Genomic DNA, 24,161 nt, shown 5'->3' on the forward strand with positions numbered 1-24,161 from the left:
GCGTTTTGGACTATCATATATGAAACAAGTGCTCATTGTAAACAAAAGTATTTTATTCACATATACGAAACTCGAAGCTCGTGTTTATAACACATATAAGAAATGCGTTAAATAATGAAATATACAAAGTTTGGAAGCTGCTTTTAACAAAATGCACCAGTCATCTCGTTGCATAATTTTTTTAAGTTAATAATAGCTTTTCTTTTCTCCAGAAATGTTCCGTAGCATCCTATGTGACAGTATCGGGTGATATTCGATACAATGTTGACTGTATGGATGGATATGTAAGTATAGTCTACGTTTAAACTGTTATTTTCTCTGAAGTAAATACATTTTGCATACTGATTTGTAATAGTCTTGATTGCAATAATGTTCTTCGGAATTCTATTTTGTCTCTAAGATATCGTTTGTTCCGACAAACGCGACACTTTGAGTGGGATCCGATAAACTCCAACAGAGACAAGAGCAGTTTTTAAAAACAACACATAAAAGGAAGCCAGGAAGAATATTTTGGTCATATTTGAAGTATGGTTCGATCCAAGCCCGTTGAAGAGATGCAAAATGCTTCATTATCACTTTGCAAGACATACCGCTATGCAAAGAGAGAGAGAGAGATGTATTTTTTGCATAAACCTTTCCTTTTCTTAACAAGAAAGGTGTTGCTTATTTGTTCAACCTGTGACTATCATAAAAGATGTACCTTTCCTTTTGTACAATATGTGAACATATGAGAATATTTATTTTCCTTACTTTTCAATGTATTTCAATCAGATATCACGTGCCGGTTCTTTTTATAGTTAGAGCACGTAGGAGGACATTAGGGTTTCTGATCTGCTTTATCAGGTGTCTGATTTATAAAAGTTGTGCCATATTGAAATTTGGAAATACTCGTGAGAGACTGAGATGTAATTTTACCAAAACAGCTTAAAGGATGACTCACTGACAAATGATAATTTGTGCGTCAAGGAATAAACATCATCTATTTGAGCAGCATTTTCCAAAGTTTCCTTTTTTTCTCATCAGTATTGATCTTGACGACACTGTGGAGGCACTTCTTAAACTCTTCAGTTAATATGTTCTGTCAGTGTCTAACGTAATCTTATAATCCTTCTTGGATGAGCTCCATCTATTCGCTAGTTATTCTTTTCCCATGCAAATACGACACGTTTTTGTCCAGTGTCTATTTAAACGTTTTAAACCTCGATACGCTTCAGGTAACCACTCAAACCCTTCAAGATATATTCTTTAACTGCATCATAAAAGTAGTCTGTTTTACTGTCAGCAAAGTATATACATCACCAGCTTTGCCAATTAATACACTTTGTAATAATGAAGTCCACTGCTCTCTTACCCATTTCAAGCTTTCAGCAATTTTCTGAAAGTAAAAAAGTATCTACTTCTTTCTTCTGAAAAGAGATACTAATTTCATATTTCTGGTAACACCAAAGCCGGAACATGTCTGTAAAGTGGAGGGTTGAGGAGAATGTTTTGCATGGAAGTTCTAATTATTTTAATCTGTATTGCAATTCCATTTTGTCTCTTTACATTTACATTTGTACTATCTCTCTACATTTCCTTCCCCTCCTGTTTCTGTCTTTCCGCAGTTGCTTCTACGTTTCCTCTCCCTGAATTTCTCTTCTCTCTGTATTTGCATTTCCATCATATCATGCAGAAGGTGAAGCTGTCTTAGTTCCAGTTCCACCTGAAATTGTGCTCTAATTCGTTTCGTTTTCTATCAAAACCAGTTTCATACCTACCAATCGAACCCAAAGCACTATTATCTAAATTTCTGTCCTCACTATTACTGAATCACAGTAGTTTTTATCTCTTGCTTAGTTATAAATGCCTTCGCTTCAGGAACACCAGAACGTCTGGAAAGCTCAAGTAACTCATATTTTTTATCGATTCTAACCCATCATGGGTTGGATTTGAAACAGAGCCTCGACATTCAAAATGTGAACGTTATCTGATTTTGCTAATGATTTTTCAAATTTGTGGTATCAAAATAGTTACTCTGGAAACTGAAAATTCCGAAACAAAGCCAATTTACTTTCTAAGGCAATTTTCAGCATTGCTGATATGTTTTAAAGACATTTATGTCCCAGACGAGCCACCAGTTTCTGTAATAAATCTATGTCTTAAAATAAATGACAGAAAAATCAAACCATTGTAAGCAAAATCATCAAGCAATTTATTTCTCTTAAATACAAATTAATAATTCAAACGACAAAACGAGTATTGATGAATGAATCTCAAATAACCATATATGTTCTATTAAGCATCCTATTGTATAGAATGTTCCTTATCAATTCCAATAAGCTTGAATGACCTTCTGTAATACAATTATTTTGTCCAAAATGTGTTAGAATTATTTCACAATATAACCAACTGTGTTAATCCAAAGTCAATGAGCACTATACTATTTCCCAGGAATATTTTATATAACACACTGTAGATTCCGATCACAGATGGATTCCAACAGAATCATCTCCATATTTATACAAATGTTCCATTCATCTAGATATGATTCATTCCCAGGGAAACTTCTACTAATTATAAACAAGACTGAGCATAGAATGTTCCAAACTCAAATGTTTTATAAACTTCCTATTTGAAATTTGTATCATGGACAAATTTAGTTATGTAAACATTGTGTTTACAAATGATCAATATCTGAAAGTACATTCTACGATTATTGACCGACATTAAGCACACAACATACATGTACCTAAATGTGTGTGTCACCATGTTTGTGATAGCAATTGCGATGGGCGTATCTGTGAATGAAATGTCAGAACGGCTTAAAGTTCAACGGGCGTTTATATACCGCCAAGAAGGCAAAACGGCATGCCAAAGCATACAAACTTTCTAAGTCCTGTTTATGTAGGATTGTTCTCACTTACATATCTTGCATAGTTCATGGTGTCTACAATGGATTCTATCTAAAACCTTTAGGCTCACAGTTTCGCTATTATTTATCATTTTTTTCTGAGACATCCACAGATAAAACAAAACTATGACAATAAGGCCATATTACAGTACTCGGGTAATGCCAATGGTATATTACAGTACCAGGCCAAACTATAGTAATAATATATATTACATCACCATAATATGCTACAGTACCAAGGTATATTACATTGTCAGGAAGTTGGAAACAAGATGGCCACTATCGCTTAACCGGCTTGAAGCAGCTGTTCCGTTTTTTAGTGACGTTTTCATGATGTTTGTGCTTGTTGCCTGTTTTCATCTTCGTTATTGTGTTCATTATGTATTGGCTGTTAAATTATTATGTGTTTCTTATTTGAGCGGCAACCATTAGCAGCATTTTAACCTGTCTCTATGGATTTCGTACGTACAATCGTGATGAAGAAAGCACCAAAGTCATGTGAGTTTGATCCAATTCCAACATCACTGCCGCTTGAGTGCTTAGATCCAGTATTGCCTTCACTAACTGATGTTATTAATACCTCTCTCTCATCTGGGGAATTCCCATCATTTTTTAAAACTGCCATTGTAAAGCCTGTGCTGAAGAAACCAACACTAGACCATAACGATTTAAAGAACTACCGCCCAGTTTCTAATCTCCCATTCATTTAAAAATTTTTAGAAAAGGTTGTTCTATCCCAGCTTGTATCTCATCTAAATTCAACTAGTCTTTTTAGCAATGTACAATCTGCATATCGCCCTTGCCACAGTACTGAAACTACTCTTCTAAAAGTAGTTAATGACATTCTCTCTGCTTTGGATAGCGGAAAGATTACATACCTCACCCTCCTTGATGTATCTGCAGCATTTGACACAATAGACCATGATATATTACTTCACCATCTCCAGCATGTATTTGGCATTTATGATACAGCCTTACTGTGGTTCTAGTCCTACTTGGTCAACAGGACACAAATTGTATCTGCAAATGGAATAAACTCCAGCCCAGTTGATCTATGTTGTGGTGTTCGACAGGGGTCTGTTCTTGGACCTGTTCTGTTCATTCTGTACACTCAGTCGCTCTCAAGTGTCCTAGATCATCATCCAGTTCCTCACCAATTGTACGCTGATGACACACAAATATACAAATCTAGCCACCCAACTGAAGTCGATGCTACCATCCAAGGTGTAGAGAGGTGCATTTCTGATGTGAAATCATGGATGACTTGTAACAAGCTGCAGATGAATGATGATAAAACTGAGGCCATTCTGATCAGAGCACAAAGAGTTTCTCATTCACATCCTTTACATCAAACAATAAATATCAGCAACGCCAACATTAAATTCATATGATCAGTACGAAACCTAGGTGTTACTCTAGACAGTACTTTCACATTGCACCAACATATCATGAATATATGCAAGACTGCATATCTTGAGCTGAGACGCATCAGCTCAATTCACAAATATCTTTCAGTTCATGCCATTAAAACACTTGTGTGTTCATTAGTACTTTCAAGACTGGACAATTGTAACTCAATTATGTCTAGTTCATCTCAATATCTACTCCAAAAACTTCAAAAAGTTCAAAACACAGCTGCTCAGATCATACTTAGATACCACGATCAGAGCACACATTCCCGCTGCTCTATACCCTTCATTGGCTATCCATTCGATCCAGAATCAAACACAAAATTTGTTATCTGTGCTACATTTCACTGTCGGACTCTAGTTCAACATACCTATCTGACCTCACCGATGTGTAAACACCAGCAAGACACTTACGCTCCTCTTCTGACAATCATATACTCATTATTTCCACTATGAAAACAAAGTCATATGGACAGCGTTCTTTTGTATACCAGGGCCCAGCAACGTGGAATGAATTGCCCACTGAACTTAGACACAAAGACACAGTGATCACATTCAAGAGGGCTCTCAAAACTCACTTATTTGGACTGCAAGAACACACTTAAAGACCTGATACTGTTTCATACCTTAAATATTCTCAGCATGTTTTTTTATGTTTTCTAATTTCATGGGTTTTGTTTGTAATCATATCATTATATATGTTTTTTATTTTATAGGTGTTGTCTAATGTTGCGAAGCGCTTAGATCTTCTAAAGATTAGGCGCTATACAAAGTCGTTATTATTATTATTATTATTATTACTACTATTATTATATACAAATGTGAGTGTGACCATTTTTATTTCAGTGAACATTTATAGCACGTTCAATTAAAACCACCTTTCACTTCCCTTAGCAGTTTTTCGCTGTTATATAACTATCAAAGAATGGAAAAGAAGATTTATTGGAAAGAAAATCATTATTCAAAACCAGAAGATCTTAAACAGGAGTTTCGTATTGCAAGTGGAAAATGAACACAGAGATATCCAGTAAATTGTACATGTGACACATCGAATTTGATGAAGGAAAAACCCCAAGAAGACACAATAACTTAAAAGGCCATAGTTACTGTCATATGTAATTAATAACTAGCAAATTTCTTCCAATCTATATTTTGTATTGTTACAACATTTCCAGAAATAGAATTAATGAACATGTTTAGCATTAGGTTGTATATCGTATTCTTTAATTGACTTTTCTCATTTAGTTTTTGGTTACATCTTTATGCACTGAATGCAAATGAGATACAATTTAGACGTGTCAGGGTTCAAAAGACAATGAAAGACAGAAAGTTAAGTGTCAAAGACGTCTAGTGTATCACCAATAAAAGCAGTTTGTCTGTTATTGAAGGTCAGAAAGATCGACATAAGTATATTTTTTCTTATGTTTTGAAAATATTCCATTATGTTTGTCAAAACATATTCTCTCTTTTAATGTCTATTTGTCTTTGATGACACTAATTTCTCACCACCCACAAAACAGTTTTGATTTAAATTTACTGGTATTTTCCATTATGGGGTATATCCAATACACTACTTTCATCCCCTATAATATTTGATGCACATTTACATATGTATTCATATAATTTCCAATTTTTTTGTTCCCCCAAAGTTTTGCTACATATCGTTTAAACCAATGATTGTATGTATCGAACTTGTATGTTAATGGTCTACATTATGATCGATTTAATACACGTTCAAGAGCATGCAAGAAGGGTATACAAATTGTATTCTTTAACGTTAATACAGGTCTTTTAATCATGTCAATGCAAACTTGTGTAAGCTTTTCAGAGCAGAGTTGCAACGTTCAATATTTCCGTCATGTCAAATATCCGTTTTGTACTTTTTATTGTATGTCCATATTTTGGGATGTAAGGTGCAAAATATACTTTAAATTACTTTATTAAGTTCAGTTCGGTTCATTGTGTTTGTAAACCTTGTCTTGAGGTATAAGTTTGAATACACAACTCGCTCTGTCACCAGGGTGACGTATTCTGAAGCCTGATTATTCAATCTAGCTGTAAGTTTTCAGAACAAAAGTTGTTGAGATTTTTTCAATCGCTGGTTCATTGTCATTGATATCTTCGTACAAATATAAAATAAATCTACAATATATTTGTCACACCGTTGCATTTTCTTCTAAGTAATTTTTACTACCTCAACAAAAATACAACATTTTCTGTGAGGAATTATCTTTAGTTTTGACAAGCGATTGTCATATGGAGAATTTTGTTTTAAAAAGAAACCGTTTGATATACTTTCCTCAGCGTATTATAAGATAAAGATGACCAGAAAAGACAATATGTTATGTATGTATGTATGTATGTATGTATGTATGTATGTATGTATGTATGTATGTATGTGTGTGTGTGTGTGTATGTATGTATGAATGTACGTATATATGTGTGTGTGTATGTATGCATGTATGCATGCATGCATGTATGTATGTGTGTCTGTCTGTATGTATGAATGTATGTATGTATGTATGTATGTATGTATGTATGTGTGTGTATGTATGTATGTATGTGTGTGTATGTGCACATACGTACGTATGTATGTGTGTGTACGTATGTATGTGTATGTGTGTGTACATATGTATGTGTATGTGTGCATCTTTCTGTGTGGATGTATGTGTCCATGCATAAAATGGTTACAACATATATACATTTTATCTTGTGCGCCCCCGCCCTCTCATCTCTCCTTTTGTCTTCCTCTTTGTTCTCTGTCTATAATGTAACCAATATTAAAATCTGTATTGTGTTTAGAATTAGAATGTAATACTATATACTAATATTAAACATGATTCCCTATAAAGTAACGTGTACTTAAAAGGAATTGTGAGGTAGTCAGTGGGATGGTTCCCCGATCCACTTCTACCAATTACGGGGACCAATAAAATAAAAACATTAGCCCTCCCCCTCAAAAAATTAATTACCTGAAGCTTCATGAGTTCCTTCAATTGAATGGAGAAAAAAACTCCAATAATATTAGCAAATTTTACATGGTGGATGTACATTGGTTAAATTTTAACCCTGTGCCTTAAGAAGTTTCTGACCCTTTTATTTGTTTTGAAATCATTATCATATTTACTGCCATCAATAATCCACTTCACTGTGCCGTTCAGTTAAAAGGAACTCCCAAAGAAACTGACAAACCAATAGGGGTAGGTTTAAATAAGTTGGTAAACAAAAGAGTGGACGTAAGAAGAAAAGGAGAAGAAACAAATGTACGAGAGGGAACAATTAGGAGAATAAATATGTGAATTTACACATTTTCATTTTTATAAAATGCAGAGATAGTGCTAGCACTCCAGGAAAAGCACAGGAAAAGAAAAAGGCAGAAAGTGTGCTGTCTTTATCATAAGATGTCATTCTGACTTTTGTATAAATTGCAATTTTGAAAATAGAAATTAAAAGAGCATTTTAACTGGAACATCACCATGTGATGCATATCATAGCAACCAAGTTCACTCTATTATCCATCTCTTACAACAAGGGATTATTGACCCCATCCGCAACCAACAAATTTCCAAACCATATGACTTTAATGCAAGGCCTAGTGGAATCCAAGAAAGAGTTTATAATGGTTGACTTAGAAAACAACAAGAGACTAAATAAAGCAAAACAACCTAACAGATCCAGAATATTAATTATGTAATGCATGCTTTAAAGTCACTGTTAGTTGTTAAAAAGTTATAAACCTGTACATGCCATACTGTAGAAGTTTGCCAAAGTAATGTTCCCTAAAATGAATAAAGTATTAAAACATAAAGTATTAGTTGTAAGTTTTGTGAAACTTTTGTTACGTTATTTCTCTGGAAGTAATACTGGCTTTCACGACTAATGGTAAAATTTGACTACTGTTCCAGAAATGCGCGGCTGCTGGAAGAAAAAGAAATATTCTTAACGCCACTGTCCTCAACGAGATCCAACAAACAAATGACTTTGGTGCAGTTCCGGAGGAGCAATCGGATCAAACAAACATGATAGTGTGTAGTGTGTGCTGTGATACGGAACTATGTAATATCAAGGGATGTGGTGAAGAAGGTGAGGACTACCTCGTTCTATCGAAATAAAGAATGTATACTTGATAGGTCAAAGTTTGAATTTCTCCTGATGGGCTAGTTGTTTCGTACGACTATAAGTACGTTGCATACGACAGACCAATCAAATTGGCATACAGTTAGATATGGTGTAGATTAAATATTAATGTAATGAAGATGAAATCTTTTTATATTCTGTAGAATTTCTTCCATCGTTTTAATTAGCTTAGAATACGTTTCCTTCTGTTTCTAGACTATTGAAAGATGACCACGTAGAAATTAGTTTCATATTTGTGGCTATATTTACGCGTACAGAAATAGTATATTTCGTCAAAGCCGTCAAGTATAATCTGTTTTAAAATTGCAAGTATTTCTGTTCCGAAACAAAGACCTTGGCAAGTGTTGTGGAAGCATTGTTAGAAGTCTAGCCTAATATTTATACGACGTATCTCAACCCGCAAACAAAATTTTAAACACAGTTGGTGTCTTAGACTCTTAGAGACAAATATAAACATAGAAACAACGGAAAGGTGAGTATCTAACCATTAATTTAACGCATAAATCTAAACAAAATGTGCTCGTTATTTTCATTGTCATTACGTATCGATCTGACAGTCTCGATATTTCTACACTAAAACACGTACTTATTTATGTGCATGTAATTTTCATCTGTGACCCGATGTGTGTGCATCGTTAAAAAATCCATAGACAGTAATAAGACAATTATTTCACTTACTGAAATGATTGTTTCCAGACTGGACGGGATATAATTTATAATTCTAACTTTGCCAGAATCTAATGCATACACTGATAATATGTCGTTGTTGCTTTTGGGGCTTTAACTCCATTTCTCAGATAGGCTATATATGGTGGCCGGTCTGACTGGTGGAGGAAGAACCCGGGGAGAAACCCTGTAAGAACCAAAGACCCACGAGAAGCTACTGACAGCTTTGCCGTTTGCCCACATTGGCCCAGTTCGAGAGTCGAACCCACGGATTCAGACGTGACATGGTAGTGATCAGCAAAGGGGAGCGCTTTAGACTACTCGAACTCGGCCACTAGGGCCCCTGAGATATTTTTGCAGAGTAATGATACGAATCCACTTAGTAACAAGCTTAGCTTGTTCAGACCTGTTAGTCTAGTGATACGAGACAGAAGAATATGGTTTATTTTCCCGACCGCGAAAGTTTGACTTTGTTCCTCCTCCCATCACATTTGGGTTCTTTTTCGATTCTAAGTAACTGGTAGCCCGGTTTAGAATGGCTTTCGATAGCTTTGAAAAGTGAATCTGTACGACATTTGCGGATGAATGCCAAGGTAAAACATGGAACTGTAGCGGCCTAGGTTTATGAGATGACGTTCTAACTACCTTTACTGGTCTTGATGTTTTAGTCCAATGACAGGTGTGCCCTAGTGAAAGATAGACGAACTGAATTCTATTCATGACTGCGACAGTTAGATGATGTGTCCTCTTCCGTTACAGTACATATTCTTCTTGGCGTTTATAGGGTTGCCGCCAAACAGTGGACTACTATGTTATGCATGCGAACAAGACGTTGCTCCGGACAAATGTAACAAAATTGAACTATGCAGCATAGACTCCGTAAGTAGTCATCTCTTCGACCAAATAGGTATCTTCATATCTTATATACTTTTGTTACAAATTATAATATGCGTCAGGACGTTTCATTATGACAGTATGCAACATGAACAGCACGTGCGTAGGTCAAGGACGAACTGAAATATATCCGTTAAGAGACATATAATAAAAAATAAACGAATCTGAAAAACAAACAACCAAAAACGAAGGTTACAGTTTCACATTAGAACGTTTCTAGTCTATGGGATCAGGGATTTCTTTTCAAGTATATCGGTGTATATTACTTATTTCGGTGTAAACCTTGATACAATAAATGTAGAAATGCACTTTCTTCTTCCATAACAAGCTTTGATTTTCTTTAGGAATTTACTAAATATGCAATTGATACAACGATAATTATTTTTCTCGTGTTACATTCATATTTATAGTATGGAACATGAAAGTGAATAACTCCAAAAGAACATATAACAACGGTTTGATGTATAAATTAACATTCTATTCCTGTTTTTTGCGTGTGTTTTTCTCATAGTCTTGTCATCTTTCAACGCTGTATGTCGGATTGGATGTTATTTATAGTAGCAGCTGTATACCTACAAACGTAAGTACATTCTCTATATTCTCCTACTTCCGTGAACTAATCACGTGATTTTCCTACAGCTGCCCTTTGAACTTATCATATTTTCCTATTGATTTTGTTTAAAAACTATTTGTTAATCATTTTATAAAATTTAACTTTTATGAAATGCTGCCTATCCTATATTAAAATCAATACTTAGATACGACTCCATAAGTGTTGATTCACTTCAGTGACGATTATTCTCTACTTAGTGTGATGTGCTTATTTAGGCTTTGTTGAGACCATCGAAGACATCAATAAAAATAATCTCTCACCACATTCGCACACCAATCAAGGCACATGGAAGTTAATATAACTCTCTCTCTCTTTATATATATATATATATATATATATATATATATATATATATATATATATATATATATATATATATATATATATAAGTAGCAGTAATTATTGGGGGTTCCAGTTCACCCAGCTCCCGCGTGATCTGGATGAGCGAATTCTCTCCCCCACTAAATTTACTACTGGGTTATGTGTGTTCTAGTTAACTGTACTCCTTAGATAGAAGTTTATGAGTTTCACGTTCCCTTATAATGCCTTTCAGCGCGCCTCCAATAGAAGTTCCTTTTTTGCTTTTGAGAAGAATGACCCAGGAGTATTTACTGAACACATCGATGATCGTCATGTGACAGTGGAAATCTTTATTGTGTGCGCTGTAATCGCTCATGTCTACGAGACATGTGGACCATAAATCGTCTGCCGTGTCTGCGATGACTCTGCGTCGTGGACAATGCTTGCGTGCGTGTTTATGTAGCTCTTCTGTGAGTTCCTCTGACATGATTAACACCCAGCTTATGTTTGGAGCCAATGATGCCACGCAGCAGAGCTCCATCTTCACGTTCTCTGAATGTTTTAGGCTTGAGTTCTTTTAAGTCCCTCAGCATGACTGGATCACATCCTGTTTCATCGTCTGGATGATCATCGCGCTGACGGTCTCGACGGGGGATTGTTCATCGTGTTATCTCTGATCTCTCGACGTTGTAGCGAGTTGTGAACAGCCCTTGTGTGCGCTGTGTGCAGGTAATGAACTACTTCATCAGGAGGAGGTAAACCAAGTGGGATGTGATCTTGTCATGCTGAGGAACTTAAAAGAACTCAAATATATTAGTCTTAAGCCTAAGAGGGTCTCGACGGGGCATAGTTCATCGTGTTATCTCTGATCTCTCGACTTTGTAATCCTTGTGTGCGCTGTGTGTAGATAATGCACTACTTCATCAGGAGGAGGTAAACCAAACAAACCGAAATATTCCACGTCGCTACACTGGGGATAGTTGACAAGAGCGACCCAATGAGTGTCAGGTCCATCCTAATAATTTTCAAGATTAATAACCTATCTTTCGTCAGGCATGATGTGTTTGTGAAGTTGATATTTTGAATATACGCTTTGGAAATGTGGAATGCTAGATCCGAAGAGGTACTTAATGTCGAATTTATTTAAAATCGTTATTTTTTTTTCTGCTGCCTATATCATGCGTAGTTCGCGGCAGCTAAAGTCTTTTTCCGGGGCCGAGCAGTGCGGAAATTAACGATCCAGTGATCCCTGCTAACGGAGGTCCGATCAATCCTCCTTATTTCGACAGACGAACTGAGGAATAATTCAGAACTACACCTAATCTAACAGCCTTATGTTTGGTGACAGAAGTCGTTTGACAATGCATCAGCATGATCTGATCGGGTCCCGTGAGTGCTGACTCTTTCGGCCTGACCGATTCAGGTCTTTTATGTGCAGCTGCCACAGCAATGCTTTTCTTCTGCTACGGTGACAGCGTGACTTCGTCTGGAATATACGACGACATGATGTTATATGAAATATTATTATAATTGCAATTGCCTCCAGTAATGCCTCCCGTGGCTGCAGCCAGTCCTAATGATGCAAGGGGGGCTGAAGCAAATAATTTAGGGGCCATGGGCATGACAAAAGGAATGATCTCATCAACCATTTCCTGACCATCGCATGTCTGCAATGTCATGATTTTTGTGGGCATATTGGTTTATACAAGGATGTTCATTTTTCAATTAAGCACGTCCATCGTCTTAGATCTGTCTGAGATCAGCATCGCGTGGAGCAGTGGTGGTCGCCGCGTGGAAACATAGTCAATCGGATCTCCATGTCAGCGGATGGAATCTTTGAGACGTTCGGAATGTTTGGAGACATCGAAGTCGAAGATGGGATACAAGTTAGCGACATTATCCAGCAAAATCTGCGTACCCTTCTCCACATCTTTGTACTTCTGCATGTTTTCCAGCAGCATCATATTTGCGTTCGACTAATTTCGGGAGCCTACGGCGAGGTGGCATTCGAGTTCTCGCTCTGGATACAGTCAAGAGTGACGAGGACGTGAATGCGAGATGGACCGAGATGGTTAAACATATGCTTGTTTCCGGTTTGTTCTGTACGCTGATTTGCCAGCTGAATTACTACGAAGATGTGTCTGGGAAGTTCTCTACCTAGATTGGTGGCGACTCTCCACCACACGGTGGACTGAGCTTCTGTAAACTGATGAATGTACATGCGGTGTCGCTCAAAGTACAGTTTCTTGGTGAATATAGCTAACGTCGGTTCCAGCTCGAGCATGTGCGAAGTAGAGGCAGTGATAGTGATATTGGGCAGTCACAGCACCAACCACATCATGTTTAATTGTCCATCGTCAGCTGAAGCTGCTCTGTAAGGTATTGAACGGGTAAGTCTCTCTTCAGCATCAGCGTATGATTGACGCCTCCGAAGACGGTAGGTATATCTCGACACAAACCAAAGATGCTGCGGAGAAGAAGCATCAACCAGATTTCGTGACTGGTATCGGTGACAGCACGTCGTGCTGAAAATCCCACATTGAAGTCAGCATTACGTTCAAAAGCAAAATTGGCTCTGACATCGCCTCCGTTGACCACAGTGGCATCCGCCACGCCTTCCACTGGAAGCAGGTCTGCTGTTGTAGGAAATTTAGTGCTGACTGCAGCTCCAATCGATGTATCTCTGGAATGTCTCCGGAATGTTCTCCTAAGTTATTTCTCGCAGCAATCGCACCGGTTGTTGCTGAGTCGATTTGAACGTGTCATGCAGCTGATAGTACTGATCACACCTCACAAGATCGCTTATAGTCTTTGCTGTACATGATCAAGTTTAGGATTGTGCTTGATTGAAGGAAATAGCAATTGATTTGATCCACAATCTGGTCATTCAGTTGGTACTTAGCCGACTTGAATACATACCTTCCGTGGTTTTGGAGTGTGCCTTGCACATTTGCGGCATAGTTATTAAACAACGTAGTTGCATTTGCCGCGAAATTCCGATAAGGTTTTATGGGAAGCAGGTAAACATCTTTGTCACGTGTCTCTATTTTTCGATGCGTACTCGCGTTAAGGTTAGTTATGTTGGTGTCCTGGTACTCAACGTACTCTTACTCGGTCTGCGAGTCATCCACTGGAGGGTCATCGTTCAGACGAAGGTAGTCGGGAGTAAACATCGAATAGTTGATGCTATGCTATAATAGTGTAATAAAATTTACCTTAATATTTTTAATCCATACCCGGATATGATACTACTCAGAGAGGTTTGTGCATCAACCTTTCTCTCCAGGTCTTGTACAATTCTTTTGGATCTATCGCTGAGGACTTCTGAGGGGTTTTAAGAGCCTGTTTAGCCTGCATGGAGAGATTGGGTAATTGAAGGTGTTGATAGCTTCGATAATGGAGTAGAAGACATGACTTTGTTTACTAATTTTGCCCCACTTCCTCTTCAGCGGCAGAGGCTGCTTTGATGACCGCGCTTAGGCTGCCTTAAGGGCAATCGGTGCGGCTTTGTAGGCAAAGTGTGGAACTGCTGCCGGAAGGGGGAAAAAAACAGCGTGGATAAAAACCCACCCGCGATTTTACATCGTGGTACCCGTGAGGGTCTCACGGTTGCTTAGTTTATCTGTTAAGAGTTTTTACGTTTTGCGTTTGACATGAAGATAATAGGCGAGTCTTTCATTACCTGACTGATAGGTAAGTCTTTAGGATGGGTAATAAATGAGGGCATTAGGACAAATCTGCATCCGTGAGCCAGAGGGAAAGTTAATCTACGTGGAATAAATCATGATGGAAGAAAACCTGCCGATGACAACGATCCCTGAGCGATCAAGCAGTTGACGAGGACACTGTTCACATTATTGGACTCGGTTGCCATCCAAGACGGTGGCTGCTCTAAATCCAAGAATGAAACGTTCGACTGGGCAATGTCAATTTCAACGCAATACCTACCCAAGAGCATGATTTGAGTACACAACGTATATTATTTGGGTTTGATTTTGATGTTGTCAGAGGTGTGTCCGTTGTTGGTGATCAGCCGGAGTATTTCTGTGGTGATGTCGGTGATGTTGTACGAATCTGGAGAGATCGTATCGTTTGTCTTAGAGCGGATGTCCAGTACGAAAACTGATTGTTGTTCACGGTGACGTTGAAGTCGGTGGAGATCAACGCGATTTCTTGGGACGACTGCTGGTCGAATACTAACGGAGTTTGACACCTCACTGTGCAAGTGAATAACCGCAACTCGAATAGCAACGTGGTATCGTCGAGTGTCATGTCTGTATCAAGTCCTCGTACAAACTACTATACCAATCCGACGTCAGTATATTTTGATTCACAAGATGATTGAGGATTTCTACCAATCTTGATATCGACGTCCACACCATTTCCTGTTTGTTTGGAAGCGATCACTAACTTGAGTCGATATCGTGAGGGGGTATGATAGTACCGGATGCCTTCTCGTCATTTGCCCTTTGGTGCTCTCGAGTGAGCATCATTCGTTTTTCTACAGGATTTTTTCTGGCTGTTCTGGGCGTTGTGCTATTTGCATCAACTTTTCAGATGTCAATGTGTCTCTTTCCTCTTCAGATGTCAATGTGTCTTTCATCTCCTGAGTACATGATACTTTAGATGTAATTCACCATCTTTTGTAATACTCCTTCTTTCATCTTCCGTCGATTTTTCACGTAGTGCTATTTCATCCTCCATCAAAAGACAGTTGATCTAATAACCAAGTAATATTTGTTATTCTGGGATGGACCCCGTTGCAGGAAGACTCGCTGATGTATCTGACTGCGCGATGGGAAAGTCTAGGTCGTGCATGGGAAACATGGGCCTGGCTCCTGTGTGAAAGACTTTTGTCCTGACTTTGAGTTCCTCTCCCACCACCTTATTGTAGATTTTGGACCCCAAAAGCAGCTTGGTCAGATCCTCATTTTCGTTTTTGTCTTGTTTTGCATGATCCAGGGTTCATTCTCTCGGTTAACGTGAGTTATCAATGCACGTTCAGCTACCGCTTGATAGTAATTTTGCTCGGCAGATGATGCTGACGACCCACTCTCTTTGATTTCTGGAATAGTGTCTGTCACGAAGTCCTTCAACCATTCTTTGCTTAAAGTAGATTGACGATTAAAACCGATTTCAAATATAAGTTCACTTATTGCTTCTCAGACTTTCATATTTTTGGGCTAATTCCTCTGTCGAATATTCTTTTTTAACTTTTCTTTTTCCTGCTTAATTCTTTTGTCCTCTTTCTTCAGCGATTCTAGGCTGGCTTCTGTTTTTCCTTCTCTGTTTTCAACTGCTGAAGTGATGCCGCTGCATCTTTTTGATTCCGTCTCAATTTTCTTTTATAGTTCAGCCTTTCTAGCTTCTCCTTTTTGTTCAGCTTCCGCTCGTCTCGACATCTCAAAGATGTCACTTTCGGGAGTCTTCGGAATGTTCTGCTGCATTATTTCTCTACGCAATCGCACCGGTTGTTGCTGAGTCGATTTGAACGTGTCATGCAACTGATCGTGCTGACATCGTACATTGTTTTGGCTTCGTCGAGTTCGGTCTCCAGCCACATCGCGTTGAAACGTCAACTGGACTACTTTGTCCAGAACGCGCTGTCGTAAGGCTGCTCTCTGATCGATAAAGGTCTTGAGAACAAGCTGACGACGAGTGGCTGTCATTTCGAACTACATGTCTATACTAATCAAGAAGGCAAAATTTGTCAGAGCCTTTGCGAAAACAGCACAAAGCATCACGTGTTTCGTCAGATGCATTTAGGATATTAGTACGTTGATTGAGATAAATACTATTTCAGCGCTTGTGTCACGACAACGAAATATACTAGCATATTTTATTCATGTTCTCGCGATCGATTTTAATGTGGATCGTGTGGTATTTGTCTTGGTGAAGATTGAACGTGTAAAACATCACGCGATTGTTCTTGAGCATGTTATTGAGGAGCATGTTTAGAAGGAGATTGGTTTTACTCCGTTCAGTAGGACCCACAATCAGCAGCAGGGAAGTTCTACAGACCAGACGTTCCAGACCAAATAAAGCCTCCTACGAGAACTTTCTCCGTAGAAGCCTCAGATTTCAAAAATAAGCCTTCCCACGAAAATTAATTTGCGTAAATTCGTCCCCGATTGCAATTTTTGTGTGCAAAATCGATGATTCTGGACAAGTAAAAAACAAAGATTTTGGGGGGGGGGGGAAATTTATTCTGGTGTCGACGAAGTTTGCGAAGATTTGGCTGCAAGTCTCATGAATAAATTTGATCGAGACCGATTCGATATCTACTACGCGGATCATGAAGATTAATCGTGATGAAACCATGCGGTGTTGCCTGGGCGCGGCTGAAGAAATTTTTGAATTTGTTTATGTCCATGTCGCCGTTAGACCAAGTCTGATGAATATTTCTCAACGTGTGAGTATCAACGCCATTGAAAACCGATAAGATATTGCAATTGTCCCTAATTACCTTTGGAATTTGCGTATATCGCTGCGTCACGTAAATAACATCGCTGTTCTTGTGTCGGCCACGCGAAAATATCCTAGCCGGATTAGTTTGCTTATCCAGCATAACATCATCGAATACGACAAGATTATTAACATCGCCATCTAAATTTTCCACTGATGGAGCTTCATTGATGTCTGTGATGAATTCGATTGTGCCTTCGTCGGTATTGTCGCTAAATTCCTTTAGTACTTGATAACAACGCTGATCATCAACGGACGGTGCAACCAAATACAACTTATCCCATTTTAGCCATCGCATTATCAAATTTAGCAACAACTGCGTCTTTCCAGAACCAGACGGGCCAATAATTATCATCCTTATCGAATTCGGTAACACCGCGTTGTGTTTCACCTGCTCGCGTCGCTTCGTGGCTGAAAAATCAATTACATTCATGTTACTAGAATACATGGATCTATATTGTGTTAAGTGTCGCACGCGCACAGCTACGATAAATCCAATCGAAATTGTCACACGCAATAACAGGAACGCAATTGCAGGAGAATGCGATATTTGTAAGACACGCAAGTTCAGATTTGTAAAAAAAAAAATAGAAGAACCGGAGGAGACATTACCGCCTCCATGAAAAATCTACCCGGGTTGCCCTGGGCGAAATATCCCGGAGAAAAGCATCTACCAGGATACAATTACTGCGGACCTGGTACGAGGCTCGATATAAGACTCAACGATAATAATCAACCAAATCCCGGCGAAGATCCAGTAAACGCCATCGATAACGCGTGTTACTATCACGATCTTGCGTATCGTAGCGGGGATTTACAACAAAGACATCTCGCTGATATTAGGCTAATTCATGCAATAGACGCGATTCCTGACAAAAGTTTCAAAGAAAAATTGGCAACTTGGTTGATAAAAGGCGCAATGAAAGGTAAATTAGTATTCGGTGCTGGTAAATAATAATGGAGCAGATATATTATTCTCCGCGAGGATTCTGGCGAGGAAAATCAGCAATTGCCAAACTCGCTAAAGCCGCTAAAGTAAAACAATCCACCGCTGAATCGTGGTTATCGAAACAGGCAGTCTGGCAAATATATCTTCCTCCGCCTAAGAAAATACCATATGCAAGTTTCACCGTCAGTGTCCCTAATGAAGTCCATCAGGCTGATTTAATGTTTCTTCCTTACGATACCGTCGACGGAGTCACATATAAATATGTCTTGACAGTCGTTGATATCGCCAGCAGGTATAAAGAAGCCGAGCCGTTATCGAATAAAACAGCAACGGAGATCGCTAAGGCGTTTAGCGAAATTTATTCACGATCTCCATTAACATGGCCGAAGCTTCTCCAGGTTGATCCAGGTCGAGAATTTCTTGGCGCGGTTACTTCACTGATGAAAAAGAATAATGTTAAAATCCGTCGCGGTATTGTAGGTGTTCATCACAATCAAGCTATCGTTGAGAGATTCAACAAAACTCTTGCAGAACGATTATTCGGATACCAATACGCGCGTGAATTTATTCAAGATAATCGATCTCATGATTAGGTATCAAGATTGCCTCATGTGATTAACGCGTTAAATAACGAAGTAACTCGAACAATAGCAATGAAACCCGCAATTGCAATTACAAAATCGAATATACCTCTAAAGCGAGATTCCACAATTCCGCCTGTGCTAGGTAGCGTCACTGTCAGGTATTTATATAAAGAAGGCGAGGCCGAAGGAGGAAGAAAAAGAGCAACCGATCCAAATTGGAGCGTTACAACACATAAAATATCAGCCGTAACAAGATCGTCAGGGAGACCAGCAATTTATTTTCTAGATTCGCTAGCGCCACAACGCGGATTTACCAAAGAAGAATTACAAATAATACCGAAAGATACTCAACTACCGCCAGCGTCATTAATGTGATTTACTCGAATTCTACCTAACTGAGATAATTTTCTTACTCTCGACACAGCTAAATATACTAAATTTGACCAGGAAATTCTATCATCGACGATCCAAACTTGGCCATCCACGGTTAATCCCTGCGACGAGTGTATCGTTGTTGCGTATCCAAGTTTCCATGGCGATCTTTCTGCGTTTATCGCGTCATTGACAAGATTAATATCAACAAGAATAATATCATTCAAGACTAAAATCTTTTCCTCTCCGCAGTGTAAAGTAACACTGATATTTTGTTTCCTGGTATCAGCGGGCCTGTAACATAACGGCACCTGCAATGTTGGAAATTTCTCACAATGAAGTTTGAATAACATATCCTGAATAATATCGCGAACAATTTTCCTACTAGCAACAATCAGATGATCTGGACGCCACAAATTTAGAAAAATATCCATCGGAGTCTCGTCGATTATTCTTCTCATCACATCGCATTGAAACTTATTCGGTTGTAATCGAATTATTTTCTTAAATTCGGTCAGTAAAATATCATCGGATCTATAATCGGCGTCGATTTCCTCATAATAGTCAACGAAGTTCCTGAGCCACTCATGAGGAGATTCACCATCAATAGGATCAGGCTGGCCGTGATCTCCGCACATTACCACGGCGGTATTTTTCTCCTCCAGCCAGATCAGGAACGATTTTAATACAACTAAATTTACTGTGCAAATTTCATCAAATATTATAATTCTGTTGATATATTTATTTCCCATGCGAGCCGAATCCCATAATCCACCGCTGTATTTGAAATAACTGTGATACGTGCAAGAATCAACGCCGCGTTGCCTTATTTCTCGCGCTAATCTGTGAGTTGGAGTCAACACTATCATATCAGATTTCGCAAATAAATTTATCGCTCGCGTTGTTTTACCGCTACCACCAGGACCATTCATGTAAACGAATTTACTACGTGAAATCGGGTCAAATGCAGATGCAGCCGTCGATATTTCCTCAAATTTATCTCGATGAAATTTATCGCAATCTTCGACATCGGCGTCCTCACAGTAATCTAGGATATCCTCGTTTTTTATCCTCCAAGTTCCCCAAGAGCCATCGGCGATTAAATTATCCAGCCTATACTGGTATTTCTTATCGATATAAAACGAGTCCGTTGCGACCCTTACCGCGATATCAGAAAATTTATTTATCATCGACAGTAAATTTATACTCACATAAGCGAGCATCGATGATCTCAAATGCGTATACTGCGCTGATTCTCCATCGAGATAGCTAATTACGGTACCTAATTTTTCTCCGTCAATAATAATATTCTCTCTGTTGCAGAATATTCCACGCGATACCGTATCGGCAATAATAAAGTCCATTTCGGCGTCGTTGATAAATAACCTAGCGTGTCGATGTTTATGATCAACGGATCCTCCTTGAGTAAATTTGCCAATTATTTTTCTTCCGATATCTTTCGCGTTTTCACAATCCGTCGGCAACCACACTTCAGTTTGTTTTCTATACGATATAATCGCCTCGCTCACCGTCAACGATATTAACATTGACGAATCCAGCATATATCTCAACAACACCGTAGGAACCCATCTGCGTTGAGATAAATGCCGACCAAACCAAATATAACAAATTTTATGTAAATTTTCAGCAAACTCGAATGAAGTAACATAAGCGAATCCGGTCATAACAAAATCTGGCAACGGCCCGTTAATTGCAACTCTCGTCATCTCGTTGGTGGGATGGCCAAATTTAGCAAAATAATCTGCACAATCGCCATATCCAAGGAAACTTCCAGGATACCACGCGCTCATGTCAACGGATATCATATCTTCGAAATAATATTTGGTATTCCACAATCCGCCATGGCCATACTCGATACAGCTAAGTTGAATATCAGTGAGGTATTCGTTCCTTGTAGGTTTCCACGAATTTCTTTCTCTGGCGGCGTGAGCGGCAACAGATGGAACAGTAAAACAATTCGTTAATAACTGATCAGGATTTGACGAATATTTCACCGCGATATTTCTCATCGATTCATGCAATTTTTCATCGCGGTAAATATCTCCTCGCGGCAATATAAACTGATCGTATTTTTCTTCGCTCGAGAATAACCAAACCGATATCGGATCAGATGCGGCTAATATTTTGATAAATCTGAACATAGCATCGGAATTGTCCTTTGCACCATCCGCAGATTTACTATCTGTGGGATAAAATTTAACAACACGATCTCGCGGAAATATCATTACCGATTGCGACCACGCATGTGAATTATGATCAATAATTTCGATTGGAACTCCTCGAGATCTATACGGCGACGAATATAATATTTCTCCTGATAGCGTTTACACGGTAATAGGAAATTTAAGTTTCTTGCTCAACACAGCAACATCGTCAATCGATGCGCCATCAACAACAGTCTTCGCCCATGAATTAATTTTATTCAATCTCAACTGGGTCAATCCAGATCCACGACGAGCGTTTTTCATATGCTCGATAACGCGCTCGGCAACGCAATTTATCATCGGAGATTCTTTCATCGCAGGTAGATTTTTCATGTCAGGATTATTATTTAGCCGATAAATTCCATAAACAACTGCACTAGATGGATATGCCCTGGCATAATAAGGACCGTCAATTCCCAATAATAATCCTGGCTTCGAATTTTTATCAAGAACAACATTTTTCTTACCGCCACGCACGGGATCTCGTTTATCGCGAATAATCCAAGTGTCGTCAGGCATTTGTGCAATAAATTTTATTCCAAAGATAAATCGTTCTTCCTTGTGTTCGGATTTTATGTGCTCGATTATCTTCTTGGCCCGTTCCAGATTCATCGTAGCATCAGCAGAGTTAGTTTTCCATGTCGACCAAGTGTGAATCGCCCCATCATCGAAAAATTCCTTCTTGGCGCGATCAACCTCAGGTATAATATATTCTGCCTCATCAAGATCAAATGCATCCATTATTATATTTTAGACAAATATCTAAATTATAATGAATAAATGTTCGTGGATACCAATCGGATCAACAAAATCATGCGACAAATCCTGCAGAGGCGATTATTGTGGCGCTCATATATATGCGATTCGACGAGGCAGTAAAGGACCACAGCGGTGCTTAGTTTGTCAAGTTGGCACTCGAGGAAAGACCCGATTGTGTTTATCCTGTGGAGGGAAAAATTATCGAGAATTGCTCAGATATTACAAAAAGAAATCTTCCTCGATAATAACCTGCGAAGAAGATTATATTAATCGATTCAAGGCAAATTACGATTTAAACAAACAGAATATTGTATATGGAACTGAAATCAACGATTCCTCCAGCAACAATCACATACGAGTTTAGATTACATCCAACCATCGAGGGTTACGAGGCTTCATCGGATGGTATCGTTAGAAATATCAAAACGAAAAATCAAGTCGGTAGTGTTAATAGATTTGGATATCTCAAAATTACCGTCGGTAATGATAAAAAACGAAGATGTACGACTTATTTCTGTCACAGGTTCGTATTCGAAGTTTTCCACGGACCAATAAAAATCGGTCTTGTTATAGACCATATTGACGGAAATAAACTTAACAACAAACTATCCAATCTTCGCGCGGTAACTCAAAGTGTAAATTGTAAATTTAATGGCGGATATCGATCAGCTAAGGCGGTAAAATCATTAAATCGAGAAACAAATGAAGAAATTGTATTCACGTCGATGAACGCCGCCGCAAAATATTTTAGTATTAATCCAGCATCGGTGAATCGTGCAACAGAAAAAATAATCAACGCAACATTCTCCCACAAATTCGGCGAGTGGATCGAGTTTTACTATATTCCGATAATATCCGAAGAAAATTAAATTGAATATTACAAAATCTATATAATATGGACGAAGAAAATATAAATAACATCATCGAAGCCATCGATGATCTGAGAAAGAAAAAAATAAATCTTCCATCGGATCTAGACACGAATAAAATCCGATCCGAATTCGAGACGATTGTTCAGGGGAAACTCGAATACAAATACACGCTGCCGTCAGAGTACAAATTAATAAAAAAGATCCAAATTGCCATGTATCAATCACTTGCGACTGTCAGCGATGATCAAATCGAGGATTTTGTTAAATTATCTACGCTAGTGGAAAAAGCTAGATTGATTTTATCAGAAGCATATGAATCAAGAAAAATTACAAGTTCACGCGTCAGACAGCTGAAAAAACTTGTCGATGAGAGCAAGGCCAAGGAAATTTCTGATCCTTGAATTTTCCTGAAGATTTCCGCAAACAAAAAAAAAACAAAAATTAAAAAAATCTTCCAATTTTGAAAATTTCCCCGGTTTTTATTTATTTTTTTGGCCCATTTTTCCCTGGTGTACAGATTCAAAAAATCTGCGATTCTCACGATTTTACCAGCAGATTGATACTTATCGTTTCCCCGCGTATATCAAGCAAATTTCCTTTCTGATCCGTTAGTTTGAAATTTATCCTTGACAACAATCGATTATGACATCTTAGGTAAAACGGATTCACTGGCTCCTTTATTATCAAATAACCAGGAGAGGCGCTAGGTGAAAACGAATACAATATAAATCCCTGCTGCGCCTGATTTGACTCTGACGAATCAACATTGTAGCTACCCTCGACAACATTCGCGTGAAGATAAATCGCGATAACTTCCGTTATGTTAACGATACCTGGCGAGATATGCCGCCCCTGCCCGGCGAGATCGTTATTGTGTTTGAGAATCGATTCTGATTGTATTTTTTTAGTCCACGCGGCATGTAACTTCGGAAATAAATCATCGATGGTATCAGTAACAGATTTTCTCATTTTATCAACATCATAATCGGGAAATTTGAAATTTGGTAGCGTTTCCTCGGTTAAACC

General features: G+C 38.4%; 1 protein-coding gene across 1 annotated transcript in view; it reads left to right on the plus strand.

Moving 5' to 3' along the window:
- Positions 1-8,327: 8,327 nt before the first annotated feature.
- The window catches only part of LOC149793251 (ectin-like), a 43,046-nt gene continuing 27,212 nt past the window's right edge, over positions 8,328-24,161 (plus strand). Inside the window, exons 1-3 of the mRNA XM_089967227.1 lie at positions 8,328-8,382; positions 9,887-9,981; positions 10,508-10,576. The gene's annotated coding sequence lies outside the window, so the exon portion shown is untranslated. The remainder of the gene's footprint in view (positions 8,383-9,886; positions 9,982-10,507; positions 10,577-24,161) is intronic.

The sequence above is a fragment of the Sinohyriopsis cumingii genome, chromosome 8, assembly GCF_028554795.1.
Source record: "Sinohyriopsis cumingii isolate HCF-2022 chromosome 8, ASM2855479v2, whole genome shotgun sequence".
Lineage (NCBI taxonomy): Eukaryota > Metazoa > Mollusca > Bivalvia > Unionida > Unionidae > Sinohyriopsis > Sinohyriopsis cumingii.